Source organism: Mauremys reevesii, linkage group 14, assembly GCF_016161935.1.
Source record: "Mauremys reevesii isolate NIE-2019 linkage group 14, ASM1616193v1, whole genome shotgun sequence".
In the NCBI taxonomy this organism is placed as follows: domain Eukaryota; kingdom Metazoa; phylum Chordata; order Testudines; family Geoemydidae; genus Mauremys; species Mauremys reevesii.
The window spans coordinates 44,732,641-44,747,676 of NC_052636.1; the positions used below are offsets into that span (position 1 = coordinate 44,732,641).

The 15,036-nt window shown below is 49.7% G+C and overlaps 2 non-coding genes across 2 annotated transcripts; one reads left to right on the forward strand and one right to left on the reverse strand.

Annotated features, from left to right (window-relative positions):
* The first annotated feature begins 5,185 nt into the window (after positions 1-5,185).
* On the forward strand, positions 5,186-5,259 carry TRNAT-AGU. Its single transcript has one exon. It is a non-coding gene; the product is annotated as a tRNA-Thr (tRNA).
* Positions 5,260-8,201: 2,942 nt separating this feature from the next.
* Positions 8,202-8,274, reverse strand: TRNAV-CAC. The gene has a single exon. It is a non-coding gene; the product is annotated as a tRNA-Val (tRNA).
* Between the last annotated feature and the right edge of the window lie 6,762 nt (positions 8,275-15,036).

The following is a 15,036-nucleotide window of genomic DNA, read 5'->3' on the forward strand; positions in this document are numbered from 1 at the left end:
TGATGTGTCCTGCTGCATTTGTCATTTCAAAGGGCGGTTTAGGATTTTTATTCTCAGACACGGTGCACAAAGCAGGACTCAACCCAGGGTGCAAACGAAATGAGCCACTCACAGGTTCTGGCAGCCACAATGAGCCTTTGGTGCGAGACCTGCCCCTGTCCCAGAGGGAGGGGGGTGTCTACAAGGGGCTGGGACCACTGATCTATCAGCGCCTAACTCCCAAACTTTCAGTAACTATTATCAGTGCCTGTGAGTGTAACTTAAACCATGAGAAAAACCACACTAGGCTAGACCAAAGGCCCATCTAGCTCTGAATCTTGTCCTCTGACAGTAGCCAATACCAGGTGCCCCAAAAACCACCACTGGGAGTTGAACCCAGGATCGCCTGTTTACAAGGCCAGCTAAGCCATGGTGCCTGCCTGGGTGTAAGATATAGTGTCTGCCCACACCTGACTCCCTGCCATCTCCACCAGGCCCTGACAAGCTTTCCTTGTGTTTGGATTCTGCAAAGCAGAGGAGCAGGTGACGTTTTCCTTGCAAGCTGTGTGTGTGAGTGAATCTTTGGCCAGGTCTGCACTACAAAGTTGTTTCAGCAGAAATATATTGCTCAGGTGTGTGAAGAACACACAACGCTCCCTCGGTCGGCAGCTTGGTGTGGCTGGTGTACACACTGCAATGCCACGTCTGGCGACAAAACTGCCCTGTTTTGGTGACAAAATAAAACCACTTTGATGAGAGGCCTAGAGCTTTTTGCAGCAAACTTACAGTGACAGAGTGCCAGTGTAAATGCTGCTGGTCATTAAATCACCATAACTGACCTCCGCCAGTATCTCACAATGCCTGCCGTGAACCCACCTGCCCTGCATTCCTGCTAAAGAGGCTGGGCCCCTCCCCTTTCCTAGCTCCAGGAAGTTCTGGCAGCTGAGCCTGCTGCTCTGCTCCGGCAGCCAGGAGCAAATCACTGCCGTGCAATGCTGCTCTCCGGCACTGCAAACACAGAGCAGGGTGGTGGGAACTTCCATACATGGGGGGGCCACCGGCATCTGAACTGTGACACCCCATGACACCCCTTCCCTCGAGGAGGCTCTTACCTTCTAAACAGGGACGGCTGTTTTCTAGTAAAATCACTAAAAGGGAAGGAGAAAACTCGAAAAAGGTTCCTCCTGGCGCTCACGTCCGTGAACCCAAATACTCTCTCAGTCCTCAGAGAGAGACCTGGAGAAGGAGACTTGCTGAAGCAAAGCCACAGGGGTCTCTGAGGTTTCCCTGGCCCCTCGCCCCTGTCCTGCCTGGCTGATGTCAGCATCTCTCTGTGAGGTCACCACCTCCCCCCCACACCTTTGACCAATAGTCTGAGGTCCTGCAAAAGGCCTTTGTGATGTCACTGCCGCACCCCTCCCTTGCTGGGCTAATGTCCTGCCCCTGGCCAGGCACTTTGCAGGTTTCAACTACTCCCTGTGGATCACCCCACTCAAGGAGCGTTCGTTCTAGGCAGCAAGCGGCTAGACAGGGAAACATCAGATGCTGCTCCCAATGCTACACTCAGTTTTTCAGAAATTAGTTGACTTTATGGCCAGAAGAGACCATTAGAGCATCTAATCTGACCCCCTGCATATCACAGGCCTCCTGTAGGACACAAGAGCTACTTTTGGGGCAAACACATTCCAGAAAGGCATCTAGTCTTCATGAAATGACATCAGGAGATGGAGAATCCACCACTTTCCTTGGTAGCTTGTTCCTGTGGTGAATCATCCTCGCTGTTGAATATTTGTGCCTTAGTTGCAATATGAATTTGTCTCTTTTCACCTTCCAGCCATTGGATCTTGTTATGCCTTTCTCTGCTAGATTCAAGAGCCCTTTAATACCCAGTATTTTCTCTCCAATATGGCACTTCAACGGAAGTCACCTTCAATCTTCTTATGATAAGCTAAACAGGTTGAGCTCTTTCAGTAGCTCATTAGAAGGGATTTTTCTGCAGCCCTCAGAACATTTGGTGGCTCTTTGCTGCCCCAGCTCCAATTTCACAACATCTCTTTTTCAAACGAGGACACCAAAACTGGAGGCAGTATTCCAGTATCAGTCTCACTGATGCCGTGTCACCTCCTGTGACGTTATTGACATAATCTGTAACTGTATAGATCACCGTTGCCACCACTGTTCTATATTTGCAGCCAATATTGTAGAAAGGTGTCGTGCAAGGGGTCTATGAAGAGGTTCTGATTGGCTGATTATAAGGATGCTATCTCTAGATGTGTATCATTTTTGTAGTTCACGTTATGAACATTGGCTCTATGCTGCCTGTATTTCAATCTTGTGCTCTGCTTCTGGGGAACACCCCAGACAAGCTGGTGTCAGTTCTGCCTAGCCTGCTTGATGGCCCATTAAGGACCATCAGCTGTACAATCGCCCCATTGAGAGAAGGCAGATATGCCTTGTGACTCAGCAAGGTAGCAGGGACCTGCCTATGGAGAGAACTCTAAGGTTTTTCTATGCCACGTGCTAGACAGAGTGTCTTTGGGACAAAGAAAGCAAAGACCACATGGCAAGAGACTATAAAAGGCTGATGCCTCGTCTCCATCTTGTCTTCAATCCTGCTTCATGTCTCCGGAGGGACTTTGCTACAAGCTGAAGCTCTGTACAAAGGACTGAATGACCCATCCCAGCTGTGGATGGACTCCAGAGACTTGATTTGAACCTGCAGTTTATTCCATCACTGTTACAAGCCTGAACCAAGAACTTTGCCATTACTGTATGTGAAGGGTTCAAATCCATGTGCATTTTATATAACAACCTGATCTATGGATTGTGCCAGCTCTTTTCCAGACCCAAAATCCAGAGTATGGTCAAGGACCAGAGGCATAGCAAATAGTGACCAGCTAAGAGAAAGCTGGGTAAACAGAAAGCCTTGCTTGCTAAGATAGGCCTGGTGAGCAAATTGCCAGGTGTTGGAGCTAAGAACTAAATGATTGTGTCTTATTCAGAATTGCAGACTGAACAAAGAATCCCTATTCCTATTGTGTTTGTTTCTTCTCTAGGGAGACATTCTTCCCACAGATCCAACCTTGAGTTTATGAAAAGTTGGCACGTCAGTCTAAGACATGGCATCCTTCCACCTCCCTTCCAAGGGACCAATGCCTGCCTTAAGACACACAGAAAACAATCTTTATTGCCATATACTTTCACTCTTTCTTTGCTTTAACCCCTAGGAATGTACCTATTGGACAATCAAAGGAGTTGCTCCATTCCTATGGATCCCAGATCAGAATTCAACATATATTTTTTATACTAATAACATATGAGCAAAGTATTAATGAAATGTTAACTTGAGACCATGGGTGGAGACATTATGTAACCTGTTAACCATTGGCTACTGTGCTATCTTGTCTTGCTGCAAAACCTGTCCCAGGGTTTGGAACTGCCTACGCCGTCACTTTCCCCCGCCCATGGAAAATCTATATATTCTATTGTAATTAATTAATTAACAGTGTCTCTGAGCCTAATAAGCCCACTCCGCCAGCGTGGTGTGTAATAAAGTCATATTCTTGACCTCTACACGGTGTAGATTTATGTCCTTCACAGACACCTGCTGAATAAAGAGGAGATTCAGCATCCAGCTTGGCTGAATGTGTCTCCTCTCCCCACAGCTTGGTGATCTTTTGAGGAAATGGAGAAGACTGCCTTTGCCTGGCTGTACATCGCTTGCAAAAGAAACAGGTCTTTTTGGTGACAAGTGTTGAAAGGAGCCATTAGACAAATGTGGAGACAGGAAAAATGCCCCCCAATTGAACTGGCATCCGTGGAGGCTGAAGCCACAGCACAGAGCGCTAAACACTATATGAGAACGGGTGGTGTCAGAAGAGTCTCTACCAAAGCCTTTTCCCATCAGCAGGGGCCTCTCTGTGCACAGAACTCCTGGTAGCGTGATGGCTGCAGGCAGTGGAGAACTCCATTTTGGCATCTCTTTTGTGGTGAACATCTGCAGTGGCTATTAAAAGGTCTCTAGATAGTGATCTTTGTGAAGAGCTGGCTGAAGAACCTTCCTACTAATCAGGAGAGCCTGACTTGGTCTGCCAGTTCTTCCTTGCCGAACCTAGTGTGTCTGTTAGCTCCTTTTTTTGTATCTCTTTTCAGAAAAAGAAAAGATCTGTCAGCAGAATCCTTCTAAGTGCTTGTTCAAGACAGAGAGAGCCTTCCTTGCCGCTGAGTCTTGGTGCTATGGGGCATGCCTCACTGCAGCACCTCCTGCTGACCATCCTAGCAATTAGCTCTGGTTCACCGATGCGCCTTCATCTAGTAGCATCTGGCCACCATCTGTTCTATCATTAGGACCCATGTTGCTCTCAGGACTTCAGTGTCCTCTTATGGACACAGCCCTCTGGCTGTGCCCCACTCAGTTCTCTCCCCCCTGCTGGGTGGGTGGGGATGTCCTCTACCCAGACACTTGCCTCAGTGGCCGGCTGCAGTCCAGGGTGTAGCCACCTGTGTCAGTGGCTACTGAGGCAAAAAGTGTGAACCTCCAACCCTGCCATCTGTTTCCCTGGACCATTTCCCAACAGACCTAGAACCTTCCTCCACCTTTGTATCAGGGCCTTAGTCTGGCAGTAGTCAGCCAGGAGGTCACTCATGCACCCCTTACCCCAGCACTACTCTGATCATGGTGCCCTCCCAGCTCCTTCCTTCCTGGCAGCCAATCCTCCCTCCTCAAACTCCAAGGAGTGACTAACTCTTGCTGTGCTGAGCAGCTCTTTATATATGGGCTGCTCCAGCAAGCCTTCTCCTGATTGGCTCTCCCAATAAGCCCTTTCTTGATAGGCTGGGTTCTGCACAGCCTCTTCAAGGCTGCCTTAATCTTTCTCCTGCTTGTTTCAGGCAGACAGCCCACCACACATGGAAAGTGGCAAATGAGAAGTCTGGAGCTGAAGGAAAGGTTACCATGACTCAGAACTGAGCCAAGGTTGCTGCGACTGAAACACAGATCACTAACCATTATCTGATCACAGTGTCTGGTGGGAGAGGCACATCTTAGAAGCCCTCTGTCTACTCAGCTGTGGCTTTCTGTGCACAGAGAGCCAGACACCTCAAGGTCTGCAAATCTTGAGGGAAATGGGGAACGTCTGTACTTTCAAATTTGCAGGTGTTGACTTGAACCATCAAATGAAACAGTTGCAAATACTTTCTTCAGGCAGGCACCATGGCTTAGCTGGCTAAAGCACCTGTCTAGTAAACAGGAGATCTTGGGTTCAACTCCCAGTGGTGCTTTGCTTTGGTTTGGTGTATGGCTTTTGTCTCCTCTGCTCACATTTTCCTGTGTCTTCCTAGGAAACAGAAGATGCTTCCCTTGGTATCCAAGTCATTGCTTGCTAAGGAAAAGGCTTCTTTGGAGAGAAGCATTGGAAACAATCAAATCATAAACCTGGAGTTGATGAAAACGCTGCTATGACTGGCATTGGCATGGCGGTTGCTTCGACTGCAATTGCTGCAACACGAGAGCCTGCGCCACACATCCTTGTGATTCCCTGGAGATGTTCACACACAGATGTCATGTCACCTTCCTTTTGATTGTCACTGATGAAAAATGGAGCGGTTGGGAGAAAAGTCCCAGAGAGTCGCACCGTGGCTAAGCTGGGTGACTCACCTGCCAGGGAAAGCGGAGTTAGGGATGCAGCTCCCAGTAGTGCCTTAACAAATGTGTCTGCTCTTCCCACCTTTTGGTGAATCTTTTGCGGAAACAGAGAAGACTGCCTCTGCCTTGCAATGCAAATGCTTGCAAAAGAAACCAGTTGTTTTTTCTGACAAGTGTCAGAAGGAGGCACCTAAGAAATGTGGAGACAAGGAAAAGGTCATCGTAACTCAACATGCATCCATGGCTCTTGAGGCCAGAACGCAGAGCACTAAGCACTGTATGACCACAGCAAAATCTAAACTTTACACCTTATTACACTAGGCAGTAGTTAGGTCAAGCAATTTTCTCATCCTATTGGATGTTACCCTCCTTAATACATAGAATTCCCCCTAAAACCTGGATTACTGTCCTCAGATGACCTTCATTTTCTCAGGATTCCTGCTGCTTCCAGCATAGGTGGGGGAGGAGAAAGGCAAAAACATGATGCCACAGTCTCCTATTTTATATCCTTAGTTCAAGTGTCTAGAAGACACTTGCCCAGACGTGTCCAGGTGGGCTCTGCTGAGTCACTAGGTTGGGGAATCCTCATGGTGTGGTCTTGTGCAACTGAGTCATAGACTTGAGCAGTCCCCACAGTGTTGTGTTTGGGCATCTGTCACTGAATTGGAAATCCCTTAATTACAATTCCTCTGCTGATTCATGGCTGTTGAACACCCTCCTCGGCAGGGGTCACTAGCAAAATTATAGCCTATTTCAGTAACAACCATACAGCAAAATGCATAACTTCACACACCCTCATGCTATACATATTTGGACAGAATAACCGATTTCAGCAGATCATGACTTTTCATACGATAACTTACATGGAATGGTTGGTAGGACATATCACAGCCATATATGAATGATGACTATGTGAGCTACAGGGAGCTATTTTGAAGTACATCATGTCACAAAAGCCTCTAGAGACTGGCTTTTGGGAAGAGCTGGCTGAAGAGCCTTCTGAGTAACTGAGAGATCCAGGCTTGGCCCTGCCAGTTTGTGCTTGCGAACTAAACTTGTCCGTTGGGCTCCCTTTTTTGTGTCTCTTTCACAGAAACAGAGCAGAAGTTCTTGGCCAATCCTTGAAAGTGCTTGTTCAAGACACAGAGAGCCTCTGTGCTGGGGCAGGGGTAGGGGTGCAGGAGGTGGTCAGGGGTGGAGGTGCTTACCTCGGGCAGCACAGCTCCCAAAGTGACTGGCACACACTCCCCTCCGGCAGTGGCTCCTAGGCAGTGGGATACGGGGCCGGGTCAGCTGTGGCATTTGCACTCAGGGCTGCAGGGATATGCCGGCCACTTCCAGGAGCAATGTGGCAGGGAGGGAGGGGGCAGAGTGGGCAGGGAGCTGCCTTAGCGCTGCTGGCACATCTCCGTGTGTCACTTGGGGAGGCATCAGGTCTCTGTGGGCTGCCGGGGGAAGGGGCAGGGGCCGAGGGGGCTCAGGCCACCCCTTTGCCTCCTCTCTCCAGGCTCCCAGCCCATCTTGCCGGCCGACAGGGATTTTAGGGTGCAGCAGCGCAGGGAGCAGGAAGGGCAAACCACAGCGGCTGCCTCCCCCCCCACATGCAGGAAAATGGCTTGACCTTCTGGCCCCACAGACTAAGTTACCAGGCTTCCAGCTTGCCCCATTCGACCCAATGGGTTGATCTTGTGGCCAGAATTATTTGCAGTCGGGATTTGCCCCAACAGTGCCCCACAGGGGGCCAGGGTCAGCTCCAGCACAGGCCACACAGGAAGGCTTAATGCTTGAGCTGCAGCACATGCTGGGCAGGCTCTAGGCCGGGCTCCCCATGGCAGGAGAGAAGAAGAAGACTGGGCCCCTGGAGGGGCAGGCTGGGGCTTCCTGGATCCCATTTGCTCACAGCCAGCGCCCTGCCCCCACTCCCATGTCATCAATGGCGCCCCCAGGTCAGCCAGAATGGAGCAGCGGTTTTCACTGCTTTCACTGTCCACTTATGGCTTACAGGCAACTCCCAACCGCCCACCCTCCCGCCACAGCCCAATATGTCGGCCAGAAAGGAGCCCACTCAGCCTCGCCATTGCTGCTTTTCCTTCCCCCCAGAACCCCGCTTCTCCTGGGCTGCAAGGAGCCATCCCTGGGAAGCCAAGAGGCAGGCACAGGATTCTGCCTCCCAGCAGCCAACCGCACCTCCCCCGGCTTTGCAGAACGAATGGTGACGCTCTACTAACCCCATTTAGCCGCAATGATGTGCTTAATTTCTGCCCTGCCTTCCTCAGCTCGACTTTCCTCTTTTGCCCCATTCCTGCCTCACTTCCTCCTTTGGCAAGTCACGCAGAGGAGGCCAGCAGGATGAGCCGGCCTCCACCGGCCAACCTCCAACAGCAGAGGAGGCCAAGCCACAAGCCTCCAAAAGGTGATACGCCTAATTCCTCTAGGTTCTCCAGCCTGACGCCAAGGTGCTTTCTCCACTGCTGTCAGCACCCTCTGTCATGCAGGGGTTGGAGTTATCCCAGGGACAGGCCAATAGGAGAAGGAGGAGGCCTTCCTGAACAGCAAGGGGATCTGGCAAAAGACAGCATGTTTCTGCCTGGTTTTGAACCACAGACCTTTTGCGTGTGAGGCAAATGTGATAACCACTACGCTACAGAAACTCCAACAGCTTAGTTTAGCTGTTGCTCACCCTGGCACAGACCGATGGACAAACCTGGAGAAAGTGGTGAGAGCCCTTCAATAGGTCAGCTGGCAGAGCAGAGGACTGGAGCGGGCACTCAGGAAGTCGTCCTTACGTTACCCTTGTGACTCCAGCTTGAGGGAGAGCTTCTTTTTCTTCCCCTTGCTGACAAAGAGCAAGAGAAGAATGAAAGGTCAGGTGGGCCAACTCAGTGCAGAAGCCCATGCTGCCTTTTCTTGCTGCATAGCCTGAAATGACGGACTCGTGGCAGTTAAAGGAACTGCTGCACTTTCAGAAAACATCCCACCCGTGCACAAAGGGGGATAGAAGAGCCTGTTAGTCTAGCATGCTCCCAACTGAACTACTTCAGCAGCTGCTCGGTTTCTTTTTGGCCTATTACTTTTCTGTCTGGGATGTTGTTGTCAGTTGTGGCACAGAAAAAGGACGTCATTGCGAGCGGCCCATTGCGAGTGGCCCATGAAGACAAGATTCACTTCTGCCTTCCTTGCTCAGCTTTACTTGCTTCCTCGCCCTATTCCTGCCTTAGTTCCTGGGTTACCTGAAGGTGACGGGGGGCCAGCAGTACCAGGAGGAAGTTGGGCAGCTAGACCCTGGTGGCAAAAGTCCTGCCACCACTTGCCACCCACTCTCTTCTCCCAGCATCACTTATTGGCCACCACGGACTTGGGGCCCAGCAGCGCAACGGAAGGCAGTGGACAGAGCCACCCTCACCTTGGAGCTCCGGCTCATTAAACCACATCTTCAGTTGCTGATGGCCAATGAGAGACCGACATCGCTTGCTATTTTAGCACTTGGAAATGCCATTGGTCAGTCACTGGATCTCTGTAATGCTGTTACAGAACAAAGGAAAATAGAATCTCAGTGTGACATACTATACCTTTGGGGGAGCGGCTGTAACCCCATAATCCTCATTTTCATATCATCGTGATCTTACATATAGAGCATGACTTGTAAGGTATCAGGGAAAGGATATGATCTGCTGAAAGTCACTTCTCTACCCATGGATGTATACCATTCATGCATATGAAGTTATGAGAATTGTGCAGCGTGGTTGTCACTGTGCTGCAAGGTGGGGGAGTCAGCCAAATATTAGCTCCCTAACGGCAACAGCAAGGAAAGTAACCAACACCCGGACAGGGTGTCAAACAACCCATCGACAGCCATTGTCCAGCAAGAGAGCTACAATGCAATGACTCACCTGCATGAGGACACCCCAGGGGAATTGCTCAGACTTGCTTGGAGAGATGCAGTGATGCTCACCTGACTCTGATGGGGGGTGGGGGGGCAAAGACATGAGGGAAGAAAGGACATGATAAAAGGAGAGACATTTGCCAGGCTTTATCTCGCTCTGTCACCTACATCTACAGACACCCCCACACCAAGCAACTGAAGCGCTGATGAAAGGGGAGAGCCTGGCTGAAAAGCCACCAGCCAGCCTGTGGTGAGAAGCATCTGAGTTTGTAAGGGTACGGAAAGGGTTAAGATCAGCTTAGAATTAAAAGCATTGAGGAGTCCGGTGGCACCTTAAGGACTAACAGATTTATTTGGGCATAAGCGTTCGTGGGTAAAAAGCCCACTTCTTCAGATGCATGGAGTGAAAATTGCAGATAGAGGCATAAATATACATTGGAACATGAAGTGATGGGAGTTACCGTACAAGCGGAGAACCAGTGTTGAAGGCTAATTCAGTCAGGGTGGATGTGGTCCTCTCCCCATAATTGATGGGGAGGTGTCAATACCAAGAGAGGGAAAATTGCTTTTGTCGTGAGCCAGCTACTCCCAGTCCTTATTCAAGCTCAAATTAATGGTGTTAAGTTTGCAAATCAATTGTAACTCTGCAATTTCTCTTTGAAGTCTGTTTTTGAAGGTTTTTTGAATGGCTACTTTGAATTATTGGGTGTAAATGTGCTATTGACTATGCAAGTCCCATATGGTCTAGTGAGCTGGATTCCTAGTTTTTCACCCAGGTGGCCTGGGTTCAATTCCCAGTGTGGGAACAATGCAGAGCTTTTGCTCAGAGGGGAGGCAGGAAATGAAAGGAATGGGAAGGGATCCTGCCAGCAGGGGAGTTGGACAGTGTTGGAAGGGGACCCCAGAAGTGGGGGTGGGGCAGTTGTCTGGGGGGAGATGAGGGAATGATCCCAGCTCTGTGGGAAGTTGACATTCTGGAGAGCACAGGCCTGGCATGGGGGGTGGAAAGAGTGAGTGTGTCCCTCTAAACTCACCACCAGCAGACTAGGCAGGCTTGGAAGAATTACGTATTTGTTGGTAAATGTCAATTTCTGTGTAAACGCACAACCCAATGGCAAAATCTTTCCATCGATGATAATCAAAAACAACAGATGGGCAAAGTAAGAAACATGTTGCTTGAGAACTTATCCTATTCTAATCCTCTAGGGTTCCCTTTTGCCTTAGGCACCACCCCGTGGGCATTTCATATCCCTTCTCATTTTCACACAGACACACAATTTCCTTTGCACAGCTCCATGAACAGCAAAACCTCCCTGTGTCTATTGTCTGAGCCAGGGCATTCGATTCCACTGAAACCTTCTCTCCTGCAATGGCAATGGTCAGACAGAGGGGATGCATCCACCTTCCCCCTGGCAGTGAGATATTCACTCTCCTCTTCATGCTGCTTTTGTTATTCCATGAGCCATCAAGGATGGAATAAAAAGCTGAGTTTCTCCAGGGTGAGGAAAGAAAGGAGCAACCAATGCCCTCAAAAATCTCAGTGCCCAGAGAAAACCTGCCCCTGTTATTGGAATCACAGAGGTGCTGGCGATACAACGGGAAAAGGGACTGTCTGAATTGCCAAGGCAGGGAATGAACAATTTACAGCAACATCATTAACCACAAACACACTCTAATCATGCTCCAGCCAGTAGGGAAATGGGCAGGAATTCTTGCTGTTCAGCCATGGCCACACGTACAGAGCTGCACAGCAGTGAGTGTGCTCAGGGGCAGCTCAAGGATTTATGGCGCCCCAAGCAGGGCGGCGCGCTGCGGGGGGCGCTCTGGGGGTCGCCGGTCCCGCGTCTCCGGTGGACCTCCCACAGACGTGCTTGTGGAGGGTCTGCTGGTCCCGCGGCTTGGGTGGACCTCCCAAAGACACGCCTGCGGATGCTCCACTGAAGCTGCGGGACCAGCGGACCCTCCACAGGCACATCTGCGGGAGGTCCACCGGAGCCACCTGCCGCCCTCCCACAGGACGCCACCCCAAGCACGCGCTTGGCGCGCTGGGGTCTGGAGCCAGCCCTGAGTGTGCTGGGGAAGCTGGTCTGAGCAAACAATTGAAATGACCCTTTAGTGAGAACAGAACCAGAGTGTAGAAAGGCCCCTGTGTTAAGTGGTTGTGGCTGAGGCCTTAGGTAGCTGGGCTAGAAAACCATGGGTGTCTTTCTGTGAAGGTTTGATCCTTGCCAGCTAGGCAAGGCTGGTGTGTGGTGTCTCCATGGCTGTACTTCCAGGGTCTGCTGACAACAGTGCCACAGGGAGCCAAGCCTAGACATATTCAGAGGCTAAGGCCAGGTCAATGTTTCAAACAGTGAGTCTATGCAGCTGCAGCTCAGTAATGGAGATGCTCTGTGCCAGGGTTTCTCAAATGTCCTTTCACTGCAACCTCCTTCTGCCAAAATAACTTAACACGTAGCCCTGGAAAGAGGGACCAAGCCCCTCCACTCGGGGGGAGGGAGTGCCAAAGACTGAGCCGCAGTGGAGGGAGAGCAAAACCAAAACCTGAGCGATTCAGCCCGGGGGGGCTCAGACTTTTGGCTTCAGCCCCAGGACCCAAAAAGTCTAATGCCAGCCCTGGTGACCCCATTAAAACAGGGTCACGACCCACTTTGTGGTCCTGACCCACAGCTTGAGAACCACTGCTCCATGCTGAGGGGGGAGAGTTTTCCTGTTGGTGTAGTCAATCCACTTCCCCAGGAGGTGGCAGCTCTGTCATGGGGAGAAGCTATATCAGTGGGTGTGCAAGCTGTGGTGTTTACCACATTTAAGAAGTTTAATCAAACCCCATTTTTAAAGCCACCTGTGGTCTGGGAATGGCAAAGGAGCTCGATGATGCAGGGTCTGTCCTTCAAAGTCCTGCGGTACGTCCATACTACCCGGCAGATCGGCGGGTAGCAATCCACTTCTCAGAGTTCGATATATCGCATCTCATCTAGACGCGATAGTTCGAACTCCGAACGCGCTCCTGTCGACTCCGGAACTCCACCACCATGAACGGCGGTGGCGGAGTCGATGGGGGAGCCGCCGACTTCGATCCTGCGCCGCGAAGACGGGTAAGTAGTTCGAACTAAGATAGTTTGACTTCAGCTACGCTATTCGCGTAGCTGAAGTTGCGTACCTTATTTCGACCCCCCCACCCCAGTGTAGACCAGGCCCTGGAGATCATGATTCCATACTCCTGTTGTAATGGGAGTACAGCTCAGTGGTAGAGTGTTTGATTGCAGATCAAGTGGTCCTTTGTTCAAACCCAGGTGCCCTCTTAAAGAAAAGAAAAACATTTTCATTTTCGTTCTCCATTATGTTCAGGAGCTCCACCATCTGAGGATGCTTGAAATGAATGTGAACACTCAATATTTCACTGTCCAAATGCATAAAAACCTAGCAAATCAGTCCATCAGCTGAAATCAGTTCCAATCCTCTAAGTGTCTAGTTTATGTTTTCATCAATTAAACAAAGGTATCATTCCCTGAAGCAGAGCACAAGTTTGAAATACAAGCAGCACAGAGCCAATATTCATAATGTCAACTACAAAAAAATGATACACATCTAGAGATAGCATCATTATAATCAGCTAATCAGAACCTCTCCATAGACCCCTTACACGACCACTTCTCTGTAATATTGGCTGCAAATATAGAACAGTGGTCGCAATGGGGATCTATACAGTTACAGATTATGTCAATAACGTCAAAGGAGGTGACACAGCATCAGAGAGACTGATACTGGAATAGCCTCCAGTTTTGGTGTCCTCGTTTGAAAAAGATGTTGTGAAATTGGAGCTGGGGCAGCAAAGAGCCACTAAATGTCCTGAGGGCTGGAGAAAAATACCTTCTAGTGAGCTATTGAAAGAGCTCAACCTGTTTAGCTGATCAAAAGAAGATTGAAAGGTGACTTCATTGAAGTGTTGAAGTGCCTTAATAGACAGAAAAGATTGGGTATTAAAGGGCTCTTTAATCTAGCAGAGAAAGGCATAAGAAGACCCAATGGCTGGAAGGTGAAAAGAGACAAATTCACATTACAACTCAGGCACAAATATTCAACAGCGAGGATGATTCACCACAGGAACAAGCTACCAAGGAAAGTGATGGATTCTCCATCTCCTGATGTCATTTAATGAAGACTAGATGCCTTTCTGGAATGTGTTTGCCTCAAAAGTAGCTATTGTGTCATTCAGGAGGCCTGTGATACGTAGGGGGTCAGATTAGATGCTCTAATGGTCTCTTCTGGCCATAAAGTCGACTAATTTCTGAAAAACTGAGTGTAGCATTGGGAGCAGCGTCTGCTGTTTCCCTGTCTAGCCGGCTTGGTGCCTAGAACGAACGCTCCTGGAGTGGGGTGATCCACAGGGAGTAGCTCAAACCTCCAAAGTGCCTGGCCAGGGGCAGGACATTAGCCCAGCAAGGGAGGGGTGTGGCAGTGACATCACAAAGGCCTTTTGCAGGACCTCAGACTATTGGTCCAAGGTGGTGGGGAGGTGGTGACCTCACAGAGAGATGCTGACATCAGCCAGTCAGGACAGGGGCGAGGGGCCAGGGAGACCTCAGAGACCCCTGTGGCTTTGCTTCAGCAAGTCTCCTTCTCCAGGTCTCTCTTTGAGGACTGAGAGAGTATTCGGGTTCACAGACGTGAGCGCCAGGAGGAACCTCTTTCGAGTTTTCTCCTTCCCTTGTAGTGATTTTACTAGAAAACAGCCGTCCCTGTTTAGAAGGTAAGAGCCTCCTGGAGGTTTGAAACCTGTTCAGTCTGATCCATCTGGTGACAGGTCACTTCCCTTCTCTGTACCTCAGGCTCCTCCCCATCTGCCCAATGGGAACAGGGACAGTTCTCGAACTCTGGGCAGTCGTGAGCCTGAGTGAGATAAGGGGCGATAAAGCCCTCTGTGAAGGAGAAAGGGGAGTTTCAGGGTGTTTAGCACCAAGGAATTCTAAAGTTTGCTAAAATGTCTAGTCTGTGGAAACAAGAAATGGTCCGGTCCAAACTTTTTAACCACTGCCTTTTCTAAATCCCGTTCAGGGATGTGAGTCTCTGTCTTTTAGGTACCTGGGGTTCTTTGCCAGCAGGAGAGAAGAGGTTCCTGCCTCCATTTTTGTGGCCTTAACAAACCAGGTGTTGTGTCCCAGTTCTCCTCTGAGATCCCTGAAAAAGAACATCTTCCCATCCATGAACAAGACAGGACCCATTTTTAAAAGGGGAACAAAGAGACCCCTGGGCCTTACAGACTAGCTAGCCTCACTTCCATAGCTGGAGAGATACTGGAATATATTCTTAAACAATCAGTTTGTCAGCAGCTCCTACAGGATAATTTGATTCTTAGGACGAGTGAGCATGGATTTGTCAAGAACAAATCATCCCAAACCCAGCCTCTTTCCTTTTTTGGCAGGGTTCTGGGCCTAGTGGAGGTGGGTAAACAGCATGAATGATGATTTGGAAAATGGAGTGGAGAGTATCGTTCTAAAATTTTCAACTGACACCAAGCACTTTGCAGCAC